Below are 25,301 nucleotides of genomic sequence, written 5' to 3'. Positions count from 1 at the left end.
GTAGCACTCAGGCGGGGCACCAAGGACTGGAGCTGCAGAGGCCAGATGGGAAGCACACAGGGTAGTGGCATGAACCTTGCAAAGAACCTACCATCCTACATGATTAGTCCCCTGGGAGTCCTACATGCACTCACAAAAAAAAAAATAAAAGAAAAGAAAGAGAGAGCTGTGTCAGCATAAAACCCAACTCCATTCTGCATGGGCTGTTGGTTTCTCTTTATTGCCGGCTCCTCTGGATTCATATCAGAAAGACTGGAAGCTGAGCATCTCTAATGAAAAGCAGAATATATTCATTATTAAATTTGAAATGTTCAAATGCAATTGGTTGCTAGCAGATTTCAAGGTCTGTTTGAGTGATCCCCATGCAGCAAAACCAATGCAATACAAACAATGGTGAAGTGACTCCGACTGGGGCTGGTGTTACACGTGGTTGTACCAGAACTCGCACTGGGTTGGTCTTCAGCTGTCTCCAAGGCTGCTGATTATCCCCCAAGCATGGAGAGGCAATTTCTGCCCTCAGAGAATGAGGGCAGCTTCTTGTCTGCTCTTTTCTGCTGAGTTCAGATGGAAGCTCAGTACAAAATATTGGTTATATGACTGGCAGTTGTTGGCATCTTTGTCACTATCCAGGCATGGAAGTGATAATAGATGGGTATTAGTTTCTATAATTGACTCAAAAAAAAAAAAAGTTTATTTTTTTAATCCCCTAGATGCCTCTGTTTAGGACCCAATGTGTGAGAACAGAGGTGCTAACAGCCTTCACTTTCTCTTCATGTGCTCAGCAGTATGCTAGGATCAGACCCTGTTTCTCCTTCCAGTGTTGCATGGAGACTTGAGGGCTTCTTCTCCATGGGAGTCAGAGATGCACCAGGACCTTCTCTCCCCAGACTTGCCTGCATGACTGGAAAAGTCTTTCCTTTCATTAAGCAATCACTTGGAAACAGATCTTCTCAAACTCCCAAACTATACCAGGAATCTCATTTTTCCTGCCAGGCTGTGGGTACTCTGTAGTAGTTCACAGGGAAGTAGGGTGCTTACAAGCTATTACACTATCCTACCTTTAACAGCCGCTGTATTCCTGCAGTAAAACATGCCCGAGTATCAAACCACTCATATTGAAAACACGCTGAGCTCAAATTCAGGGAAGATAAAATACAAATAAAAGCAAGTATTTACAAAGTCTAACTAGACAACACAGTGGCAGGTGAAGAAAGGCAAGAAAAAGCCACTTAATCCAGTAATCCAGAGACCAAATCTACAAAGTCTCTTTCCTTCTCTGTGTATTTAAGTTTCTCTCAGCCAGCACTACTGACTGGCTGGATCTGCAGCAAGGGGCTGATGGTGCAGCTTCTCTGAAAGTGGGACTTCTGGGGAAAACATAATGGCAATACAATCCAGACAGGCAAGTCTAGAGAGCACCAACAGACAGTTTCAAAATCCCCCTGTCTCTGCACACTGGGAAGCTTTATTCATGAAATGCCTCTTATTTTAAACTAAAGCAGTGCCTATTATCTGGTCTCCAGACATCTCAGAACAATGTTTTTCAACAAAGCTGTAATCAAGAGAGCTCTGCTTCTCCAGGCCTCATAGCTCTCTATTGCTGGAAAATTGGGGGTTGCTTTTTAAGTTGCTGACTGGAAACAGGGGATGTATTTCCACTTATCCCAGCAGGAACATTTTAGGCCCAAGTGGCATAAGGACAAATACTCTGAGGCATCTTACATTTTGAAGCTGCCTTCCATTTATTCATCATGAAAATTATTTTCTTGGTAAACCAGGAAAGTTAGTTTGTCTTGTAAATATGCAGATGAAACCCTTGCAGCCTTCAGAGAGAAGAGGACTGGAGAGTGGACAGGAGGAGCGAAGCATGAAAGACATCTGCCTTGGGTCTGCCTCCGAGGAGATGCAACCTGCAGAGATGCTGAGCTGACCAGAAATAGCATGAGCACATCAGGATGGCGCTGAGCCAAAGGTAACACGCTGTGCTGACAGGCTGGGCTTGTTTAGCTGCTTGGGCTCCTTGCCACGGTACTGCAGCGAGATGGGTGCTGGTCAGCTTTGAGCGTGGGCAGAATAAACACTTGTCAGCTGCAGAGGGATACATCTACAGCCCCTTTCTCCTCTTCTTCAGTCGCTCACTCTGATGGGAGTGAAGAAATTTGTCTTATTTTTGTTCCCATGTTGTTAGCGCTTGCCAGTACACTTGAACACTGCCCATGTTTCCATTTATGCTTTGCAGAAGAGTTTGAACTTCACGGATAAACAAATGCAAGCACTTTCTTATAACCAGGGAAAGAAATGCATACCACTTTCCCCATCTTCTCAGCATCCAACATAACGCTCCAGTAGATAGCGCTCAATAGCCTCGGAGCAGTATGTGCAGGTTAACAGTTGGCCTTCCCTCACTGCTCATGAAACAAAGGAAATGCATCCTGATCACCCACGTTTGAATCTCTGGGCTCGGAAAGGGTACCTGAGGTTGGTGACTAAGATGAAGAGTTAACCAGAGATCACGGTGACAAAAGTTAGTTGAGCAATGTGTGATTCCCTGCAAAAAACATTAACAGAAATACCAAAAAAAATGTTTTTTTTTTATTCTTAAATTCACTCTTTTCAAAGGAGATTGAAGCCCTGCAATATGATAGCCACAAGCAGAGATATTTCATATTAATAATGTCCCCGTGTTGTCTCATGCAAGTTGAACTTCAACCACTTGATACTCACTTTGTAGGTGAGACCTCCTGCTTCTTCTCTGAGGGTTTCCTCCTCAGGAGAAGGGGCAGCAATGCTACCACGGGCTCCTGCCATGCCCCACCACAGAGAAGACAGAAAATTTAGGGCACTCAGACCACGGTGGAGAAAGAGGATGAGAAACACTCAGACAAAATCCCCTGTGTGGCAGCATTTCCAAATCAAAGTATTTTAATAGAGACACAAAAACACACACACTGGGGATCCGACTTTTTTTTTTTTTTTGGCTGAAATATTTAGGGTTGCAGTCAAAATGTTTTCATTTTTTAATATTTGTTTTCCTGGGGAATAATTGAAGTTTTTGCCGCAAAGCAGATACTTCACACAATAAACATGTCTTTTAAAAAAACAGTTTAGAGGGAAAATTTTCAACCATCTGTCTGGCTGAAGGACTATTGAAGAGGGAATACCAAGGGTTTATGTAGATTTTTTGCAACTCTTCAAGACCCATTAAAAAACAGAAGCTTTGGCTCATGTAGAGAGAAGGTGAAGGACACAGCAAAGGAAACAAAACAGCAGGGTCATGTGAAATGCCACAGTCAAAGGAAAGCAGTTCTGATTCTGAAATAACTAAGAAAATTTTCAGCGGCCATTTTCTGTTTTTTTCTAGTATGCTTTTCCATATGCAGCAACGGGGTATTGCTGACTCTCTTTGAAAAGAGAAAGGGCTACGTTGCCCTGCTGCTGTGAAATAACACTGTTCTCCATCAACACCTTCATTAAAATAAGCAGGAGTATTTGTGCAGTGAGGTGCTCTCCAAAAACGAGCATCAGCATCTACATTTGGCCCAAAACACCTCTGTAGAAATTCCCCTATGCAGTGAAGCTGCAAGCCGGTTCAGGTGTGCATGCGAAGGAGAGCAAACGGCAGCAACCAGAGGTTTCTCCCCGTGGCTGGCGGCCAAGGCGTTGATTATCATCATGCAAGCAAACGATCAGCTCATCAGGGGCTTGTTTCTCTGCACAGCTAAGGAGCTTAGTGCAACAAAGGTTAGCCTGATTCCAGGCAAAACAGCCCAAAGCGGCTGGCAATGTGGGCTCCACCTCACCTTTCCTCCTGGGGCTGCCACCTCTTAGCATAAATCCTTAGCTCCGGACCCCGAGGCGGTGGGTGAAATATCAGCAGAACCTCCTCCACCCCTCTCCGTCAGGAAGCTTTATGTGGTTTAGCTCTTCCAAAAAATAAAAAGAGGAGGGGAGAATCACTAAACATTTTCTATTTCAAAACAGATTTCATCTTCCATAGAAAGTAATACTGCCTCCAGCCATGTGTAACTTATTTTTTATCCAACGGAGTATATGGGCTTATAACTAGATCCTGATAGGAACCCGGGTTTAAAACATTATTCACAGCAGGTTATTTGATCTTTATTTGCTGAATGCACTCAGCTGAATCCCTATCTCCAAACAATATGAGAAATAAAATGCCGGGCATGCTTCATTGGCCAGCCAGCTCATCTTGATTTGCAGAGACGACTACATTCCTCTCAGCAGTTTCAGAAACATACCGTATCCCAGGCACTAAGATGCAGTTTCTGCTTCCTCTTTTCCCACCTGAACACTTATCTCTTCTTGCTTTTTTCCCTCCCCCAATTAGGAGCTTTGAAAAACACTTCAGACCAGTCCTTTTCTCTCCCTTCACCAGGGCTTTGGGGAAACTGTGCTTCCCTCTGCATGCTTTGGGATGCTTGCTCAAAACCACTTGCCACCTGTGGTTGTGCAGAAGGTCAAATTTCAATGTCCTGCTCAGGAAGCCACAGGACTTGGTGGTGAGAGTGGTCACCTGAAGAAAGGTGGGTTTTGGAGGCTGTGAGACTTTGGCAAAATGACCATTCTTTCATTTAATTAATATAGCTGCTGTGACATACGTCAGGGCTGACCTTGTCTCTACCACATCAGCTTCGCTGCAGCTCCTAGCTGTGCCACAGTAGAAGGTGGACTTGGACATCGCAAGTGACCGCTGGGACTGCTTCTTTCAAGCCCCTGTTGACTACAAACAGAATTCATTTCTAAGAAAGATGGTGAAGGCTTTGGCTGTCCTGAAAGGGAAGCCAGAGCTGCTCGGGGAGAGAGGCTGAGCTGCACACAAGGAGGTCAGGTTCTTCATTCCCTTTGACTTTTGATGAGATATGCCTTTGAAAATTCTCCCTCAGATATCCTGAGATAAAAGTCTGCAGCTTCCAGGCCAGAGCCCAAGAGCAAAATATGCTTCAGAAACTCCAACGTGGAGGGTCCTGCCGCGGCAGGGCTTTGGGGATGGTGAGCAAGTCCTTGGCAGACATTGCTGCAGCAGGACAATGTCATTAAACTGGCCAGTTTTTGCACCGTTATCACACATACAGCAGGCCAGGGCCACTTCTCACATGAATGTCAGTAGCTGTTATGCTCCCTTCCCCTGGATGCGTTTCAAAGCCCATCAGCCCATCTCAGCTAGCTCCTCTTGCTTCCCTTTCAAGACATGTCAGGAGGCCACCTCGCTCCTGGGCAATGCGTAGGTTATGTTCATTTTCCCTGGGTGAGGGCAGAGCAGTGTCGTTGACCCAGCTGAATGTTCCTCCACATAAACACGAATTAAAACCACCCCCTGCTGTCATTAACTGACTCGCTGTACTGTGAGATGTGGCATATTTGGCCCTGTCCTCCTTCACGTAGAGCCCATGAGTGTCACCGAGCCTGGATGGACGCAGCAGTGACGGCGACAGCGCGGCGTTGGCTCTGCGGTCAGAGGGCAAACACTCAGGGCATGTGTGGTTCAGCAGGGAAGGAGGGGGAGATCTGAGGAGGCGAGAATTGGATGTCTCTCTTTTCTTTCCTAGTAATTAACCCTGGAAAAAAAAAAAAAAAAGAGAGAGAAAAAAAGAAACACAAACCAAACAGACAGGGATGCAGCTTTGCATGGCTGGATTAGAGTCACAGTTGGCCTATCCCCTTGGGAACACTGCTCTGCTATTAATAAAAAGATAAACAAGCCTTTTTATTTATTTATTTTTCCCTCTCTCCCCAGTTCCTTTGATTTCTCTTCTGCTTCAGGGAATGCTGCTTCCATCCGCAAGCTCTGCAGAGGGAGCGTTTGCAAAGGGAGGGTTTGCAAGGGGCTGCTCTAGGAAAGACAGAATTCTTGTGGAAGGGGTGGGGGGGAAAAATTGGGCAAAAATGACTTTAACCATTTCTAGCAATCTCATCACCCAGCAGGACTGGTAGAAACAAAGCCCTTCATTTATTCCTCTTCCACTGCTGCAGCTGCAGACCTCATTCCCAGGGGCTTCCTCTAACTCCCCGAGGCCATCCCATCCCTGCAGGTACGTGTCTATCCCTCACCACCCCCGGGGCAGCTGTCTGGAGCCCCCTTGCTGAGCTGGAGACAGCTTCTGGTTTTATGGGGTCCGCCTGGGAATAGGGGCTGTCAGGCAGAGCAGGTGGAGGATGAGTTACCCACCAAGGGAAAGCTAATTGCCCGCTTTCAGACAGGGCGATGTTTGTGCCTAAATCATCAGCAGAGTGCAACACATCTCCACGATTCAAGAGAACAGAGAGAGGAAAAGGGTGTCAGTCAATGCCAGGTCACTTCTGGTGGAAGGGATTTTGCCAGCGTTGTGGGCAGGAGTGGGTACGGACTGAGCTGGAGCTGGGGTAGTTCTGTGGTGATTACAAAAATTAGGCACTCAGCTGAGTCTGAATTTTAGGCACTTGCCTTAAAAAAGCACCAAGCAAATTTTGGAAGTATGTATCCAAAACCAACATATCCACACCCACTTCACAGGGTATGTTTGTGACGTAAGTACTGGGCTTGCAGAAAAGAAGCAGAAGCTGCTAAAGGATGCTCACACAAACCTGGGTACCTGCCTGGCATGCTGTTTGTTGGTAGGGGCAGAGCTGCAGGGCAGTGAGGAATGCAGAAATGGAAAAACCAAACTCCCAGGTCGCTGCAGGGGCACCTGGATGACAGAAAGGGGTTCTACATGGACTGGAGACCAAGCGCTGCTTCATCAGGGACTTTTCGTCTACCGGACCGCCCCTCTGGTCTTTCCATCAGCACTGCGTTACACTTATTTTACAAGTTTGGAATGAAAAGCAGTTTGTGCCTTTTGTTCTCAGCGAGTGTGGAGCAGCAGAAGGGAGAGCAGCGGTGGACACTGCTGCCGTGGTGCTAATGGTCGCATTAGCTGGAAAGGGGCAGCCAAAACAGGATGTGTAAAACCCCACCCAGGCTGCCCTTTAATTCACTGTTACATGGAGTGGAAGATTTGAAAGCATATTTCTGGGTAATTAATTCAAAGAGTGATTCTAATGGCTAATGCTGTCAGTTTTGACTGCAAGGGAGGTCTGGGGCTGGAGCAGGCAGTGAAGGGAAAGGAAAATGCTTGGAGGTCACAGGCGGACATTAAAATATTTTGACAGCCCACATCCAAGAGGCTAACTTAATGAAATGCTTTGGCCAGCACCTTCCAAGAGGTCTGAAACTGAATCCATTTATTTTTCTCCAGTATAGCACACATGGCTTGGACACTGTCTCATCCATAAATCAACATTCCCCATTTGGTCAGCAACGCCATCAATCATTCTCTGTGCCCACCAGCCTGCTCTCTGTGCCACTGCAGAAGCACTGGTAAGAGGGATAAGAGGGATTTGGTGTCCCTCAAATTTAACTCCCAAATTTTCGGTGACACTCGGGGTAAGCTCTGCCTTCATCTCCCTTGATTATTAAAGCCAGCGCATCAAAGGTCCTGCACCTGTGTATGGAAATATACCTGATCCGTGGTGCTGGGGAAATGAAATTAGGAAGCTCTATTCATGGTATTATTATCTCCGGCTGCTTGGAAAGATTTAATCAAACTGCCGCAGCTTGCTGATGAGGATGTCCGCAGCCTGTGAGTTTGGTTCCCTCTGAACTTCATATCCCTGTGGCATTTACTAAACCCCTCCATCCTACCCCAGCAGTCTTGGAGTCAAGCACAGCATTTGCAAAGGATGTGCTGGGGACCATTCTGCTGGGGTTTTTCAAAAGACTTGGTCAGGAAGCTGGGAAGGCACAGCTCCTGGCAGTTCTGTTCACTGGCTTTCACTGCCTTTTTTGTGCTTCAGAGAGCACTCAGTAAACAGACAGGGAGAGAAAACTTGTGAATGTGGAAAATAACTGGGGGATATTTAATTCAGGTTTGATTTCTGAAGCAAGGTGTGGGTCAAGTCTGATCCTTTTTGACCTCCTTTGCCCGTGTCTAGGAGATGGAATCAGCTCCTGCTCTGTATCATTTCCTCACTTCAGCATCTGCAGTTCCTACGCTTATTGTAACAGAGTGTGTTGATAAATTGGAAGGCACATCCCTCATTTTCTGTCTTACACTTTTGTGCAGGACTTTATTGGAGGGAAAAAACTTTTATTTTTCAGCCCAGTCCTGTGGTTGCTGCACTTCAAGCTGGGTGGAGGCACGCTGTGTGCCTGCACCACTTGCAGATGCACACATGAGGTTGATTGGACCAAAGCTGGCAGATTTCCACTCTAATTCACTGCATCCATTTTGCTCACCTCTCTAAAAAGCAAAAAAAAAAAAGAAAGACGCCTGTATGCAGACATGGACATACACAGCGTTATAGGTGCCAATAGGTCTAGTACAGACCATCACAGAGTTTGGAGCAGTTTCATCAGCCTGGGGCTCCCAGAATTTGCTTTGGGTGCCAGGCTTGTGTGTGGTGGCAGGAGACAACAACTTCCTCTGTCTGTACGCTCAGAAGCTGGTGTATTACTGAAAGAGTTGTATAGCACTAGAGATGTGCAAATCCATCCACAAAACAGATGCATACTTCCTTTGTATGCAAGCTCTGTCACTCCATAGATTAATTAGGTAAGTACTTGCCCCATAGGCTAATCAGCTATATTTGGGCATGCACCTGGACTTACTGCAGAGCTAAATTGAGCATGTGTCTCCGGAGTCCAAAAATGTCTGGAACTTTTGATCACGTTGATTATATATATACATTTTTCTCAGTTCCGTAAAGCTCCTGATCCAGTAAGGAAAAAGGCTGCGTACCTGCAGTCCATCTATCTGAACACATTTTTCATTACAAGTGCTGCAGGATGGCAAATGAACAGCAGCATCTACATACACATACAATTAAACCATTCCTTGCACAATATCCACCTCCAGGTACCCCAGGAAAATCAATACCTAACACTCCCAGATCAGCAGCAGTCATCAGTCCCTCTTTGCAATCAGTAAATAGACTCTACCCCCCTCTCGGCCCAACCGAAGGACGCGGGTGACAGAAGGCAGATGCAGCCCTCGCACTCCCCTCTGAGCAGCTGCCAAAAAACCCTCTCTCCCCTCGTGCGATAATAATGGAAGGGACGGCGCTGTCAGGGTGTGCCGGCGTGTTCTGCCTCGCTGGCCAGTGCGGGATGCTTTCCCTTCACGCTCCGCTGCCTCGCACAAGTTGCCTCCAGCAGCCCTTGCCAACCCCCTCGATATTTTGGACGCTGAGCGCTGCATGAACAAAAGGACCGTGGTGCTTGGCTGGGAGTCGAAGCGGCTCCTCTCCCTGCCAGCAAAGAGCTCCCAGACTGTGACTGGTAAAAAAAAAAAAGGAGAGATTTCCTTTTTGCACTGTATCGGGAAGGGATGTGGGGTGGCTGGGAAAGGCTTCTCCCTCCCCGTTCTTTCTAGTCCACCTCTGCAAGCCAGGAGAAATTTTTGCCTGCTGAAGAAGGGTGTGAAAGCACCTGGCGGATTTTGCAAGTGTCCATTAAGATACACCCAGGGCTTCGGTGCTAACTCACATGCAAGCTTCCCATGGCAATGCTGTGAAAGCACGTAACGTTGAGCAGAAGCACCCTGGGATCAGAGGCGGGCTAGCAGAGCTGCTCAGGGGGAGCAGGGGGAGAAGGGCAGCTTTGATTCATTGCAGCCCCCAAATATCTCTGCGGTTTTGCCTCGCTCTGCAGAAGTCTCCCAGGTTCACTCGTTCCTGGGAGATTTCTTTCTTCCTGCTTAGCAAGCTCACAGCAGCAGCTGCTGAAAGGTCTGAGCTGCACTGAAGCTTAGAGCTCAGAAACGCATCTCCTCTTGCTGGGAGCAGGAGTGAAAGCCCAAACTGAAGGAATTTTCTGAGGCAAACACTGTTATTCTTACAGCACCAAAACCCACCAAGTACAGGGGGGCATGCAAAGCCTGGTATTTAATCCTTACACCATGCAGAATAATTAGTATAGGGAAAGGCACATGGTAAGAGTGTTTCACATTTACCTTTACATGTTATTTTCTCACTAATTTTTCATTTGGATACTTCTACAGCTTTTTTCATCACTCTATGAGAGGACACTGGTATCTTTATGCTCTGTTTTCACTTGGGGAAACTGAGGCACGAAGCAATGACAGGACGTGGCTGGGATGGTCTGACAACAGGCTGTAATCCCCGCTCCCCCAGTCCTGAAAACCCAGGACCAGGGAGTCCCCAGCTGCTTGTGGGGAGGTAAAAGCAGAAAACTGCAGCACGGCTATTATCTCCGGTGCCTTTAGAAATAACCCTTTATCCCGGTGTCTGGCAGAGCAGTCCTCCTAACTTGTTAATGCGCTTGCTTAAAACCGCTGCCCTTAAACTTCTGCCAGTGCTGAAGTTAATGCACTGCCCTTTGCCACCTCAAGCGAGGCTGTGCTGTGGAAAGCTGTGCTGGGCTGATTCGTGTCAGGACTGTATAATCAGAGAGAGGGGAAAACTTGGGAAGTGGCTCTTAGCAGGTACCTCCTGGGTTGAGAGCAACTGCTTTTTTATGTTTGAAAAACAGTGTTTTTCTGTGAAGAAAGGAAAAAGTTATGTCTGCAAAACTTATACAACTTCTACAAATCTAAAACGACTCCAGGCTTTCTGTGAAATCCCCATGCTCTTGCTGACGAGAGGACAAAATACCAGACATCTGCCCAGAACGAACAGGCGAAGAGGGAGGAAAAACCTTTTCACTAGCAGAGCACACAGATGCTTTAGAAACAAGCAGAGTTTTTCTTCAGCTTGAGGGTGGATAAAATGCTGATGTCAAGCCCAGACCCCAAGAGCAATACCTAACCTGTGATTAGGATGACTAATTTCGCTTTCTCATACAAACACACACACCCTTCACCCTGCTGAGGATGGGTTTATCAGCATTGTGTGTCAGCCCAGCTCTGAGCTGGATGTGAGCAGATGCAACTGAGCTGCCTATTGCCTTGTCCTGAGACTTGTCCAGATCTTGGGGCAATGTTGGCAGATGCTAGGAAAGTACATGGTTTTTGGCTGCCATGAAGAGGCGCAATGCGGTGCCTCTGGAGCAGAGACGTAGCAGCAGAACAGGGCTGGGGAGCATTACAGTGAGAAAACCTATTGGAATAAAGCCCATGGGGAGCCGAGATTCAAAGGGACCTTGACTTCATAGGGGTCTCATCTTAACCCCATATATAAACATGCCATAGCACCACCAAATCCCAAACATAGCACCATTCAGCCACGGTACCAGTGAGCTCGTTGTCTACAACATTGACGTTTTGGTATGGTGAGGAGCACATGGGACTGAGCATGGGAAGCCACACCAGCATGGGGGAATCAGACTGCAGGCAATGCACTAGGACTGGTCCCTGGGGAATGGATAAATGGGCAGCAGTCAGGAAGGAGGTTCCTGGAACAGCTTCACCAGGGACTGAAGAATGGCAAAACGAGAGAGCACAGGTTGGCATTATGCCTCATCGGCAAAGCTTTCTGAAATGCCGGGGAATGGAGAAGCAGAGAATGATTTTGGCCAGGATTCAGCGTGCGCTAGAAGTGGTGTGCATGTGTGAGGGCTGGATAACCAAGGCTTTGGCAGGTGGAGGAATAAAAAGGGGCTTATCTGTTATGTTGCAAAACCCCAAATTTCATGGGGGGAAAAATATGCATGAGTCAAATTAAAACAGAACATTTGCAGGAGGAAGAATTCAGCTCCCTGAAAAAAAAAATAATAATGAAAACATTTAGGAGTTAGCTTAAAATGTTGCATTTGTGGTGAAACATAATACAGAATGTTTGACCCTTATTTCCTTAAAAACCTTTTGAAGATTAAATTTTTTTTAATGGAAAACGTCATTTTGATACAACCAAAAAAAATCCCTTAAAAACACTTCAGAATGAAACACTGCAACATTTCCAAATATTTATTTCCCTTTGAAGGTGTTGAAATGCAGCGTGTCACACTTCCCTACAGCTTTGCCATGCTCTTTTTATTCAGTCTAAATCATTTTCTCAATGTAACCTTAGCAGTTTTAGTTCCCTTGAAGTTCTGCTTTTTGGGATGAATCTACAATTTTCTGAAAGAGTATCTTCTCCGTTTTACTTCAGACTGAAGTAAATTAGTAGCGCTGTTTTGGGGAAGGAAATACTCAGTTTACTTCCTGCTGTTAGAAATGCTGATGGCCTACATTAACAAAACATCACTTTCATGAGACATGGGCTCATCTGAAAGCACATAGAAGACAAGACTGAAAACAGAGCTGAGGAACGATAAAAGAAAAAAAAAATAATTAACTGCATAAAAAGGCTACTTACATTTATGCGATTTTTTAAATAGCATTTAGATGGAAAGCTGATTCCCCATTTTTGTCTCTGTTGGTATTTTTTCTCAGGCTATCTGAAATTTCGGAAGTTAAGGGGAGAAAAAAAAGTCTTGCATTGCACCATATATGCCAAAAGAAATGCAATACAATCTGATTTCACTTCTTTCTCGTACGCCTGAATGTGCTCATTTTTGCTTACAAAAAGAAAGACACAAAAGAATTGTAAGAAAAGGAATCAGATGGTGCCGCCCGATACTGTTTCACAGCTATAACATGAAAACAAACTCAGCTTCTTCTGCCGACACTCAGGTCTCAAAAAAGGGTTATTATTCATTTTAAAGGGAATTCTCTTAAAGGGAAATTACTCTGAATTCGATAAAAAGCACTATTTATTATTTCTGAGCAGAGCAGTTGCCTCCTGTTGCTGACACGAGGAGGGCTGCGAAGGCAGCGTGCCGCACACCTCTCCCTTCAGCAGCTCTCCCAGAGTCACTCTCCAGGTCTCCTAACACTGCTGCATCCCTTGCAGGGGGACCCTAAGAAGGGACCTACTCCCTAGGGACTCATCCCTCAGCTATCCCTTCCTTGGGCCATGCATGACATTGAGATGTACCAAGGTTGCATGCCTACTGGATGGCATGCTGGATGAGCACATGGGTTTCAAAGGACTAAGTCCCTCAAATGCATTTTGGGGACTGCTATTTTCCTGTTCCTCCCTTGATATTCCCACCTTTGGCTTCCAGAATTTAGTGGCTTCTTACATAGTTCAGGCCAGGGTGAAGGCCAAGACAAATCGTGGTCCTAGTATCATCTAGCCTGAATGCTTTGTGCCTTCCTCATATGCTGGCAAAATTACATCTTAGCACCAAGTGGAAGGAAAAGCATTGGATAATGGTTGTTAATTTTGAGTCCTGACAAGGCAGAACAGCCACTTCAGCACTGACCGTGTGCCACACTGGAAAAAAACTACAGCAGTACCCTGTAACCCAACTAACACCAGCCGTGCAGTCTGGTTCAGCTGCTGTGGCCCATCTTTACAGGCTCTCCTATTGTTTATGTTGCAGTGACATCTCATCCTCATGGCTTTCATCCTCAAATCTCAAGCACAAACTGAAACAAGGGAAATCTTGCTGCAGAGCATGGGACACCAAGGTACGGTGCAACCCACCACCACGCCCCTGGTGCTCAGTACCAAACTGTAGCACCATCCCATCTGCCTTTGAGAGAAATCTGCTTCTCAGTTTGCAGTTTTCAATAGCAAAGCAACAGGTTTCAGAGAATCCAGAATCTGTCTTGCCTTAGAAACCTTTCAGTGCCTCAGCTAAACATAAGCCTATGCCTCATGTCCCTGTACCAAGCAATAGCACAATGTTCAAAAGAATCCAGAAGACCTGAAATCTAGCCTTTGCTCATCACCACCAGTTTGTTTTATAAACCTGGGCAAGTTATGGAGCTCATCTGAGAAACAGGAACCTCTTGAATAGTTATTTCTAGACACTTCCAAAGCTTTCCAATAAAAACCTGTCCATGAAAACATCCCAGTGAAGGAGTCTTTATGCAGCTTGTTGTTATCTGAATAATCCACAAGACCAGCTCCCTCTTCTTGCATGATTTCTGCTATATTTAAAAAGCATAAAATAGTAAGAAATATGCCCTAAAGAAGCATGCTACGGCTCCTAACTTAATGTAAACATCTGCTAAGGACTGAGAACTGGAAAATGAGCTTTGCAATATTAGCCCTGGTGTCTCAAAGGCAGAAAGGGATTGCTTCTAGACTATAGGCAGCAAAATTGGCATATCCTCTGCCCCTGCTCATAGGGCAGAACCCCAGCACTGCCTTAGCCAGGAGTGCCAGCACTACCCTGAGTATACTCTTAACATGAGACACAAAATAGGCCTCACTTCCCCCTTTCCTATGAGCCCTGTATAACAGGAAAGTAGCTCAGAGCCAGCAACCTCTACTTCAAGCACACCCTTCCAAAAAGCAAGGATCTGATCCACAAAAGCTTCCTTTAGTATCAGCCACAGGAGGACCACCACCCTTCCTTACCCCCCAAGGCACAGCAGCAAGACACATTTCTCTCCTACCAACCCTACCCACCATACTAACAACCCCCCAGCCTGCCCTTTCCCTTTTATCACCTGCAGCAGGGCCTGATAGCTTGATAAGCACAGGTGAAGCCATCCCCTAGCTCTTCACCCATCCTTCTCTTACCCTGTGTGCCCACAAAGCCAGAAGGAAAGCAGGGTAAAGACACGAGTGGAACTCCTCAAACTCAGTAGGTACAAAATACCTTCAGGAGAGGTAAATAGCAGTACTGAAATGGGAACTCCTGATAATGCGGACCAGAGCAAAATTCTGCTCTGAAGTTCAGGAGGGCAAGAGTTACACCAGAAATTTGAAGAATATTTCGTTGCTCAGATGGTGCCTTGAACACAAACTGTCAAAGTCATTACTCTGACTTTATTATCAGGGTTATGTTTTCTTTATTCCTTTTAATATTCCATATGCTGGTCATATAATACATTTCTTTGTATTCTTGTTCTCTTTTATTCTCTTTGTTTGTTCCATTCATGACTTATCACCTTCTGGTGGCAATTTAATTATTGGATCTATATTATTAGTATCTTTTTTTTTAAGAATATAATAAAAAATTCTGTACAAAACACTGCAAGTAATTCAATTTCCATCAGTGAGGAAGGAAGTTGGTCGCATTCAATGAAAGGGAGGAGAGTACCTGGCTATAACATTTTTAATAAAAATATAATAGCACTTCAACTTTTTAGCATCTTCCATTTGGAGAATCTCGTGGCTTCATAATCATTAATATTGCTTAACTTTTCCACTGCACTTTTCATCTATAGCTTTCACAGCACTTTCTGAAGTTGAATTGGTACCAGCCTCTCTATTTTGCACCCAGGGTAAAAATGTGAAAGCCCATACAAACTGGCCAGCCACAGTCACTCTTGCGATGAGACTCCCTGCAGTGAGGTCAGCCTGGAGAGAAGGGGGTCACCTGCTGACCCAGAAGGAGCATGCCCTGCACCACACCCTACATCTCAGCACACACTGATGGGAGAGGTTCTGTATCCAAGGCAAGATCTAGTTTTGCAGGCAGATCCCCGTGTCTGTGTAGTGGCTCCCTGACTTATCCTCTACTACAAGGAGTCTCTAGATCAGGTCTATGGATCTATATCCTAAGCAAGAAGCAATATATTTTGTTATGCATTGCTTTCAATTTCTTTACTCCCCAATAAGATGGAAAAAAATTACATTGCTCTCTAAGAATTAATGTCACCAAATAATGTATATGATACTTCAAATTGGCTTTTTTTTTTTTGTCAGCTCTAATTTCTTCCTCAAATAGGTAGGTTCTTTCTTTTCCTATCTAATGCCAGTTCTGCTCCTGAGACTCCAAACTCAGCACTCAGAATGACAGAAGATGTTATTTTCTGATCACTAGAGTGTTCAGAGAAAGAGCTTTCCAGATTTTCTTCTACTTTAAATACCAGTCAGTCTTCCTGTCTGTAGATCAAAGCTTTCATGACTTTTTTGTTTGTTTGTTTGTGCAGTTGTTTCCTAGGGTCAGAAATGATTTCAAACACAATGGAGACAAAGAAATCACCTTTTCTTTTTCTTTAGCTTTTTAAATGAATCCAGTAAAACATTTTCAACTCTAAAATTATCACCCAAACTCAAAACACCCACCAAAAAAAAGGGGGAGGAGGGGAAGGGGAGGGAGAAAGAAAGAAAGAAAAAAAAAAAGAAACACAGTCATGAAACTAGCATGTGTGTAGCAGATTTTTATTTTTTTATTTTATTATTACCAGGGAGTTATTGTATCTGCAAGCCAAAACAACAGCACTCCCTGATGCCAACTCCAGCTGTTCCTCCCTTGTAAAATTTATGAGCTGTTTTCAAGAGCCCGAATAGATCTTGTGATGGAACTTCAGCATAGCCACAAAGATATTTTTAATCGCTGCAATGTTGTCAGGTTTACCTGTGACATAAAGCGTGCTGTTAGTTGGCTGATTAGAAAGTGTACTCCTGGAGATACCGGCCTGCTGGGTCACTGAGCTAAAGGGAAGGGTCCAGCCAGACTTCGGACTTACTCCAAATCCTTGCTGGGAACACCAACAAACATGCTGATAAAGGCAGGCTGAAATAGTTTTAAACAAATGAGAGCACTAGTGGGGGAATTTGGTATCTTTCCACGGGGTGGTTCACAGAGCTCCAGGTAGTATCTCACACTGTAGGCAACTGCAGTTCAATACTCACTGATATCCTCAAACTGTGCAGGTTTCTGGCTGAACTTGTGGTAGATACAGGAGCCTGGCATCAGTCCAAAACATCTGGCCTTTCTGTCTTTAGGTTCTGATGTAAAAATTACATCCTGAGCATGGTTTGTCATTAGAAGTGATCTAGCAAGTGTCATGAAAGTAAGAATTCTATCTCATTTAAACAACATTCAAATTTCATAATTATAATTTACCTTTCTGTCTCTGCTTCCCCCAAGGAAAGACCCGGTTGTTACAAAATCCTAGAAAAGAGCACAGCTTTTCTATTAAGAGACCATTCAGCAACATCACTCCTGGATTGGTTGTCCAAAGCAACCGAAGCCAAGGCTAGTTATCACCATGTTCAGCAAGCTGGAGGCTTTTAGCTCGAGTACTCCACCTTCCATACATGTTCCCAACCACCAAAAATGGATAAAGAAGCATTAACAGATGACAGAGATCATGCAGCCATTAACCAACAAGGCCTGTGCCTTTTCTGAGACTGTAGCTTTATAATATTTTCATGCCACAGAGATGACAAACCTCTAAGGACCTCAAGATCTGTGAGGCAAGAGCCTTAAAATATCTGCCAAGGACATACAGTAAGGGAAATAAAAAGTTAAAGAGGGAATCGGAAAAGTAGTGGAATTATTAATTGCTACCATTTAAGCAAAGCTGTCTGTAGTATTAGGACCCTTAGTGGCTTGGCATTTGTAGTCTTAGTAAATTAGAGCCATAAAAGAAATAGGCCTCTCTGGACACAGGTAAAATCAGGTATAATACTAAGGGTTACTAGTTAGTTCTTGGTCCCTCAGCTTATTAAACATTTAAAAAAAAAAAAAAAAAGTAAGGCCTATAGTGCCATCCCCAATTTGGCCCATGCAGAGGAGATCGGGACACATCTCCACAGGAGGCACAAACTGGCCTAGCTGGCCTGCAGAGAAGGCAATGTCATTAGCAACCAAGTCAAAGGACTGATGTGGAAAGCAGGAAAATCATGGCTTCATCCTCTCTTCCCCTTTGAGATGATTTGCATGAATAGCAGTGCAAGGAGCAATCTGCCCCTCTCTCTTGCCTGTCGAACCATAGAGTGTCTAATCCAAATCTTTGTTAATATTTCATTTGAGTTCAGTAGACTTTGGAGCCAGCCCCAGGCTCAGACTTAGCATGTCTTTTTGGAAGCTAAGTATCTGATTATTATTAAGATGTGAGAGGCTCCTGTGAAGCAGAAGCCTTAGCATTCCTGTTGAAATGAGACTTGAAGCACTGAATGTGAGAAAAACTAGATCTGCTGAGCTGAATCTTCCTCCTCACTCATGAATCTCAGCACTGCTCCAGGAACACAGGAAAGATATGGAAGTGATGTATTCGGGTGACCAGAGATATTTTAGCACGATATCATGTAGCCTGTAGTTCCCATTGTGAGCAGCTTTCGCGAACTTGCTTCTCTCTGGGACCTCGGTTAAGGATAAGCTTTGATGCTGTGTATATCCTCAAGGGGACTTCGCACTTGCTCTGAGCTACGGTGGTGGTGCAGTGTGTCCCCTGTTCTGCCTTTTTATTTATGCAACACAAGGCATAAGAGATTCAATGGCATCAGATACTCAGTGGTCAAAGCTGTTTTTGTATCTCTTTCTTATACTTGTGTATATCTTGGCTTGGCCGGAGAGTTACCTAAAGGAGTAGGAAGCAAACAAGAAGACTTCTAAGCCACCTCCTTTTCAGTTCTTCATCCTCCTTATCATGGGACCTTGGTGTGAAGGGACTGGCGAACCAAACATCATGTCAGACATTATAATGCCTCCCACCAAGTGGAGGTACATGGAGAACCTCGTACCCTTCCTAAGTACTCCCAGCTCTCCTTGGTGTTTGGTGTTTGTGATTGTTCCTCATTGGCACTCAGTTTGTCACCTCAGCATCTTCCCATTGTTGTTAGCAGGACATAAGTCCAAAAGCTCCAGGAAAATTGGTGGCATATCTCTTTAAAATGTAGAAATTCTGAGAATGAATAAGAACAGAAGATTACACAGTTCCTTGTGTGTTTCCAGGATTATATTTTTTAATAGAGAACATTTTTATGACTTCATATAATTGATGAAAGGAGATTATAATTTGACCATCACACTAGTGGGGTCTATCCATAGCTGTTTGGTCTGTCCCTACAGTTTTGAATTTGCTCAAAGGTGTTGTGAGCTGTTTTGGAGTCTGTAATGAGTGATGTCATCTGGTTTGAATGTAACATGGTTCTTTGTTCCTTCCTGAACTAGGCAATTACTGTGCAGCAGTTACCAGAAACAATGACACTTGTCCTAATGCAAACTGGTAGAATAATTCATCAGCATCCTCCAAAAAGACTGGAAGAGATGCATGAAAAGCTTGCCTCAGCTTAATGAAGTCACACAAATGGGATGCCCAAATGTAACCTTCATGCCATGATCATTTTATCCCCAGGAGGACCACAAATCCTGCATGTGTTCAGGGAAAGAGGCAGAGCTCTGCCATTAGCAGTTTCTGAGTTACACAGGTAGATGGCAAAGCAAGGAGCAGAGAGCCATTGCTGTCTTCCCTATGAAAGAAGGATTAACAAAGAGTCTGTCAGTAGGAGCCTGCTAGTGAGAGATCCCCATAATGGCAGAGCAAGTGAATAGCATGTGTTTAAAGAGCCCATAATCCTATATTTACACAACAGTCCTTAATGGCTCATTCAGAGCCATTGCAAAGAACCAAGTAAATAGTGTGGTTAGAAAGTCTGTTACTTTATATTTACTCACTAGACCGTCTGCTGTGGGAGCTGTGAATGTCATGGAGAGCTAAAAGGAGCATTCTTTTGATTTTATTTTTTTATTTTTTATTTTTTTGGCTATGAAAAGCCAGCTAATAATGATACTGAAAACCACTTTCAATAGGAACTATACCTTCACTTTGCACCAGTGAAGGAGAACAACCATTAGCACACTTTGTCAAGGAAAGGGATGCATTTATCATCACCTGGAGTCTTTTCATAGAGACTGGATGTGCTCTAAAAGATACGCTCTTATTCAACAAGAGGTTATTGAACTCAATAGCACTCACCTGTGTGGCGGGAAAAAATTCATTCCCTTCACTGCAAGAACTACTGAGAGGATATAAAATGGTCTGATTTACACATATATTATTCAAATGGTCTTTTCTGGCCTTAAAATATACTACATTTGAGACTGGACACTAAATTTATTCTCTCAAATGTTTATTCATGTAAACACTAAAATCTTTATTAAATCCAAAACTATACACAAAAATCAGAGTGAGGCAGACAGCTGATTAGCATATGAAAATGAAGGTGAAATTAAATATTTGGAGATTTGCATAGCAAACAATTATAAATCCTAACTTAGTGGTCAGTTATGAAATGGACTGTATAGATCTGTCAAAGTCCATTCAAACAAGAAAAAGTCACAGAAGAAGCCAAAACCTTCGGCTGATACCTAATATTCTAGATCCCTGAAACTCTGTTCACGATCTTGTCTGAACTATAACTAACAGATCCTCAAAATTCCTGTGAGGTATCAGCAAGCACTGGAATAGAGAAAATGATTAATAAGAAATCATTTATGCAACATTTTTTTTCGTTTGTCTTGTGATTGTCTACACAGATCATTAAATCTATTTATTACACACAATGACTCACACAATTTTTGTCAATAATACTTTGTTTGCAAATAGTTTAAAAATTGCAACTAGAAGGAAGAAGAGAAGACTCCTGCAGTCTTACTGCTGCCTCCTGGTCAATTACAAAAGCTAAGTGGTCAATATGGGACAACCTATGGACTAGGAATCGAATGTTTAATAACTGAACAAATCATTGAAAATATATTTTCAGTGAACAATTTAGGACAACCTAGCTGAGGACAAAGGTACGTTTTCCTTACTTTAGAGGAAATTACAATATGTAGTTCAGGCTGTGTATACCTGTGTAAGATCACACACCTCTCAGTGTGTCCAGACAGTATGACATGCAGAGCGGCTTCATCTATATGGGAAAATGGGATCAAGCAGTAGGCATGTGTCTTCCTGAGCCTTTCCATGGCTAGGGACATAAAACTCAAAGATGCTACTGCTATATCGATGCTACCTTGTTCAAACGGATCTGATGAAGCTTCACACTGATATAATCTGCTGTTTCCTTCTCCCAAGCATTCATGCTACTAGTCTGATACTAAAAAATAAAAAATAAAATGCCGTGAGAACAGGAAACAGATCAAGAATGTGTCAAACTGAAAATTCTTATCAAAATGGGATTATTATTTTTTTGTGTGGGAGAAAATACAGTTTATGTAATATTGGAAAAATCAGTTTATGTAATATTGTTGTATATATTTAGGGGTAATAGCCCTTACCCTTAATTGTTACGTTGCCACTCTTAAAAGGCTTGGCTTATGGCAGCTGAGGGAATGAGGCTAGAGCAGCTACTCTGAAGCATTTCTTTCCAATATGACCTTTTTCTCCTGCTACTTTGTTTTTTTTCCCCCTGAGCTGACATGAAAGGACTCATCTGAAAGGGCAGCCCAAACGTCTTTATCAGCATCGACAGGGCCTGGGGGCATGCAGGCTCCCTGGGTGCAAGGGTTGTTCAGGAGGTTTGTACGTGCTGGAAGTCCTCTGCTTTTGTGCGAATGGGCACCCACGTGCATGTGGTGAGGACTTGCAGTTCTGGAGTGAAATGTAGTCACAGTTCTGTGGTGAAATGGGAAGATAGGCCAAGTCCTCTCCTCACTGCCCTGAGTACATGGCTGTCCCCAGATTTCACAAATGGACTGTTTTAAAAGGCTTAGCAAAACCATACAGCTTGCCCAGATCCCACTGCCCTCAGCAAGGATTTTTATATAATGAAGCAGTTATTGTTTCCTTGGACAGCAAAAACAAAGGCTCATTGCATAATGAGGGACCACAGGAGGAGTTTGCTGCTTTGCACGAGGAGGCCAGTGCTCACTTTTCACGCTGTACCACAGCCTGGGCTGAGGACAGTTCGAGCTCCTCAGAGCTGGTCGAAGTGCTGCAGTATTGTTAGGTGGCCTGGGATGCAGAGGGTGTGATCAGCCAGTCACAATTATCAGAAGATAAGGCTGAAAATTTCTTGTATTTCTGGGATTTTGCCACTCTGGCCTACAGAGGAGTGCTGGGGCCAGGCCCAAGACTACAACTCCCAGCATGCTTCCTAGCCTGGCTGCTGCCAGTGCCATGCTCCGAGACACCACCCGCGGCCTTTCTGAGGGCCTTCCGAGATCCCTCCCCATCCACTCAGTGCCCTTGGCTCCCAAGAGAAAGCAAAGCAAGGGGACACAGGCCCACCTGCGGCCTTTGCAAGGCTGAGCTGCTCTTAGCTTTGCCTTGATTGAACACCTTTGCTGTACATTGTACTGGATCCTCTCGCACCTGGTCCCTGTTCCTTGAGATAAGGAACCTTAAGGAACCTTGGGGCCTGGTAACTTCCACGCTTCATGTGGGATCCCAGGTTTCTCAGTACTGTCAAGATAGTGGCTCCATGATGTCTGGGGTTCTTTACTCAGGCGCTTTAGCTAATTAAATGTTTTAAGATGCCGCGATGAAAGTTATATAGACACAAGCAGTTTTTATGAACTGGTAGCATTAATTTAAACTCCATTCCAGCAGAGCATGCTGCAGTGTTTCGGGCTATTAGCCAATCACTAATACAGACTACAGCATAGTTAATACAAGTCCATTCAAATCCTACACATATTTTGATGTGCTGAATAGCTTTAATTCTCCTAAAGCTGATCAAATAATAACAACAGTAACAATAACAATAAAGACAATTCCAGTGTGATTGGCTAATCTGATGGTTTTGCTCCCAGTTTATTTTTAATTTCTGGCAGCAGTGATACTGGAAATTAAAAAGCTCTCTTGACACTCGAGTGACTTGAATCTCAGACCAGATGAAATGAGGTGACTGAAGCAGCTCTGGGCCTTTTATTCTCTCCCATCATTATCACAGTTAATAAGAAGAAACAGGGAGGCTGCCCAGCAGTGAAGGCTAAGGACACCCCCCCTTTCCTTTTTGTGCCATCCAAGATAAAGTACTAATTATCAGGACAGCTCAAGCTCATTTGTAGGAGGAAGGGAGTTGGATGCTGCTTCAGTGAAAAGACTTAGCTCCTGTGTGCCCTTGGGCAGGGATTGAGGTACTTCGGTGATTTAAGCATCCAAATTAAAACACCTTGAAGTGACAGGCAGACATCCCAGTGGGCTTGCTCCTAGAACCTCTCCTCTAGCTCTTGTTCAAAGGTCCAGCAGAAAAACCCTGTTTCACCCACATCACCATGTATGGACAGATCTTTCAGATGAGACCCAACACCTCAGGGCCTTCTCTATTTTGAAAAACAACATGGAAACCTATGAATTGTAGGTTTACCCTAGGACATAACAAGGTTTGGACAGTGGTACCTGGAGATTTACACAGCATTTGCCAGCAAATGCCATGGAGGAAAACAATTGGATTGAAAAACTGGGCATGGATAAGGGTTTGGCCTGTTTCTGACTGGAAAGGACAATTATTTGTCCTTTATTCACACAAGGCCTGATTGCACTGTCATCATTGTTACTGACACAGAAAGTACACAGCAGTGCGGTCTGGCCTCGTTAGGCACAGTTCCCTAATACAAGGCAGAACATTTAAAAATCTTGTTGATTGCAATGATATGAGGAGATGGAGAGGTTAAGGTAAAGGTAGAAGGACAGTCCAGGTAGAAGAGACTTTAGGGTCCATTTTACCTGTCCCTCTACCCAGTGAAGGAGCAACTTATCCTAAATCACTCTTTGCAGATGGTTGTCCCACTTCTGTTGAAAGACCTCCAATATGGAGACTCAGCAGACTTTCTGTTCTATACCCAAACTGTGACATGGAGAGGAGAGCCAGGAAGAGGAATGTGATTTTACAACTTGTGTGACATCAGTGTCAGGTCACCCCCAGATCTCTGATATGCCCACTCTGGAGCTGTTGAGAGAGGCCACAGTGCGGGATGGGTGATTGTGAGAGGCGCCCAAAATCCCTCTCCAGGGCAAGGAGGATGCCAGTACCCTCCTCACTCCATGGGCCCAGGTCCTGCCATATCCAGACTACATCCACTAAGTGAATTGAAGCACAGTTTGGGCCACAGGTCTGTCAAATCCAGCAACTAATTCACTTGAAAGAAAAAACAGCTTTTTCATCCAGGTGCTAAAATGCTCTATCAACAGGAATCTGTGTCTGCCATGTTCCAGATAAATGCAGGGAGAGGAGCCTGCCAGCGAGGCAGAGCGCTGCGCTCGTATGCCGCCCCGTCATCTGTTTTGTTAATGGCTCCATCGCTCGCCTGCCTCGAGAAGGTGGTGCTTACCATGCATCATGGGGATGGCTGAGCGTGACTTACTTACGGGCTCGGGCACCAAGGAGAAACATTCTTCCTCCCCACCACCATGCTGGAGCCCCAGGAGAGATGAAATGCAGCCCTGTTTCCATCCATGAGTGGGAAAAGCAGTGTGTGAATTTGCTGAAGGATGGCTGATTGCTCATAATAGCTGCCACTGGTGAGGCAAGAATAGGACAAGTGGAAAGCGACACTTGTGCAGAGCACCCAACCCACCGGGATGCTTAGGACTCCCCAGGCCAGTGGCACATCTTTGTTTTTATAGACTTCCACACATTTAATACTTCCTTTCCATTAGATATCAATTAGGAAGCTTCACCCCCACAATCCCACAAGTGTTTTGGAGTGGGAGACCCTCATCATCTTTCATGCTAATCAAGGCTTTTCCTTGCCCATGCCTCAGACACAGAGGCCAAGCTGGTAAATGAATTTCAGGCTAATGGAGGTGGGTGTTAAATATTTGCTGTACTTGAGCAGGAGGGCCTTTGTCACTAATTACCGGGAGATGTTAAAGGAGATGGGATGTATTTAAACCTCATTGTTTGCCATTAAAACACAGATTCTTTTGCTTCTTTTCTGGGCTAAGCAGCTAATACACTTTGAGCAATAGCAGAAGGGCTCTGTGGATTAATCACCGCCCTTGAAAATAAAAAGTGATTAATTCTAATGCATGCAAATGGTAGTCAAGAGATAGAAGCAAGCAGCCACTGGCTCACGGGCCAGATCAGGGATTTTGTGCCTGGTCCCTGCATACGAGCAAGCCCCTCAGCCTCAGCTCTGACTTGAAGGAGAGCAGCGGCCGGGAGAAATCTCAGCCGTCCCTTGCTGGTGGCCCTTGTGACACCCCCAAGCTCTCCCTGCAGTGCCTGCCGTCCACCCTTGAGGTGCTAGCTCCAGCCCTGGGGAGAACACCATGTCCTGATAACTGCAGCAACATCTCTGCCTGTTTTTCACCACCTCTATCCTTCCAAAATGTACGAATTATACAGCCCTTGGGGGGCAAGTAGGTGGGTGAATAGACAATACTAACTGTACTATTAACTACAGCTCAATAACTGTAAAGATCCCTTGGCTAAAAGTGCAACGCAGAAAGGCTTAAAGCACTGCAGCTGATCTCTTCCCAGCTTTACCACCTGCGGTACTGTTCAATCTGGCACCCGGAGTATGGCAGGACTGGTGTCCGTTGAACCCCATCAGCAAATGCCTCCCAGCTGCCAACTCACTGAGCCCCTGCCCTACAAGTCACAGCGACTCAGGGAATGCAGGCAGGTTGTCCCTGGTCTCTCTTCCACGTGCATCTCTTTAGGCTCCCTAAGGAGGC

The 25,301-nt window shown here is 44.7% G+C and overlaps 2 long non-coding RNA genes across 2 annotated transcripts; one reads left to right on the top strand and one right to left on the bottom strand.

Annotated features, from left to right (window-relative positions):
- Positions 1-10,457: 10,457 nt before the first annotated feature.
- LOC310880278 lies at positions 10,458-14,410 on the bottom strand. Its single transcript, XR_014571581.1, has 3 exons — positions 14,350-14,410; positions 12,292-12,373; positions 10,458-11,692 (listed from the first exon to the last, which is right to left on the bottom strand). It is a non-coding gene; the product is annotated as an uncharacterized lncRNA (long non-coding RNA).
- A 58-nt stretch (positions 14,411-14,468) lies between these two features.
- On the top strand, positions 14,469-19,248 carry LOC310880277. Its single transcript, XR_014571580.1, has 3 exons — positions 14,469-14,578; positions 15,221-15,395; positions 16,817-19,248. It is a non-coding gene; the product is annotated as an uncharacterized lncRNA (long non-coding RNA).
- The last annotated feature ends 6,053 nt before the right edge of the window (positions 19,249-25,301 follow it).

Source organism: Anser anser (assembly GCF_964211835.1).
Source record: "Anser anser genome assembly, chromosome: 12".
Taxonomy (NCBI): Eukaryota; Metazoa; Chordata; class Aves; order Anseriformes; family Anatidae; genus Anser; species Anser anser.
Note: the sequence above shows the minus strand (reverse complement) of the source record. Positions and strands in the feature narration are given on the sequence as shown.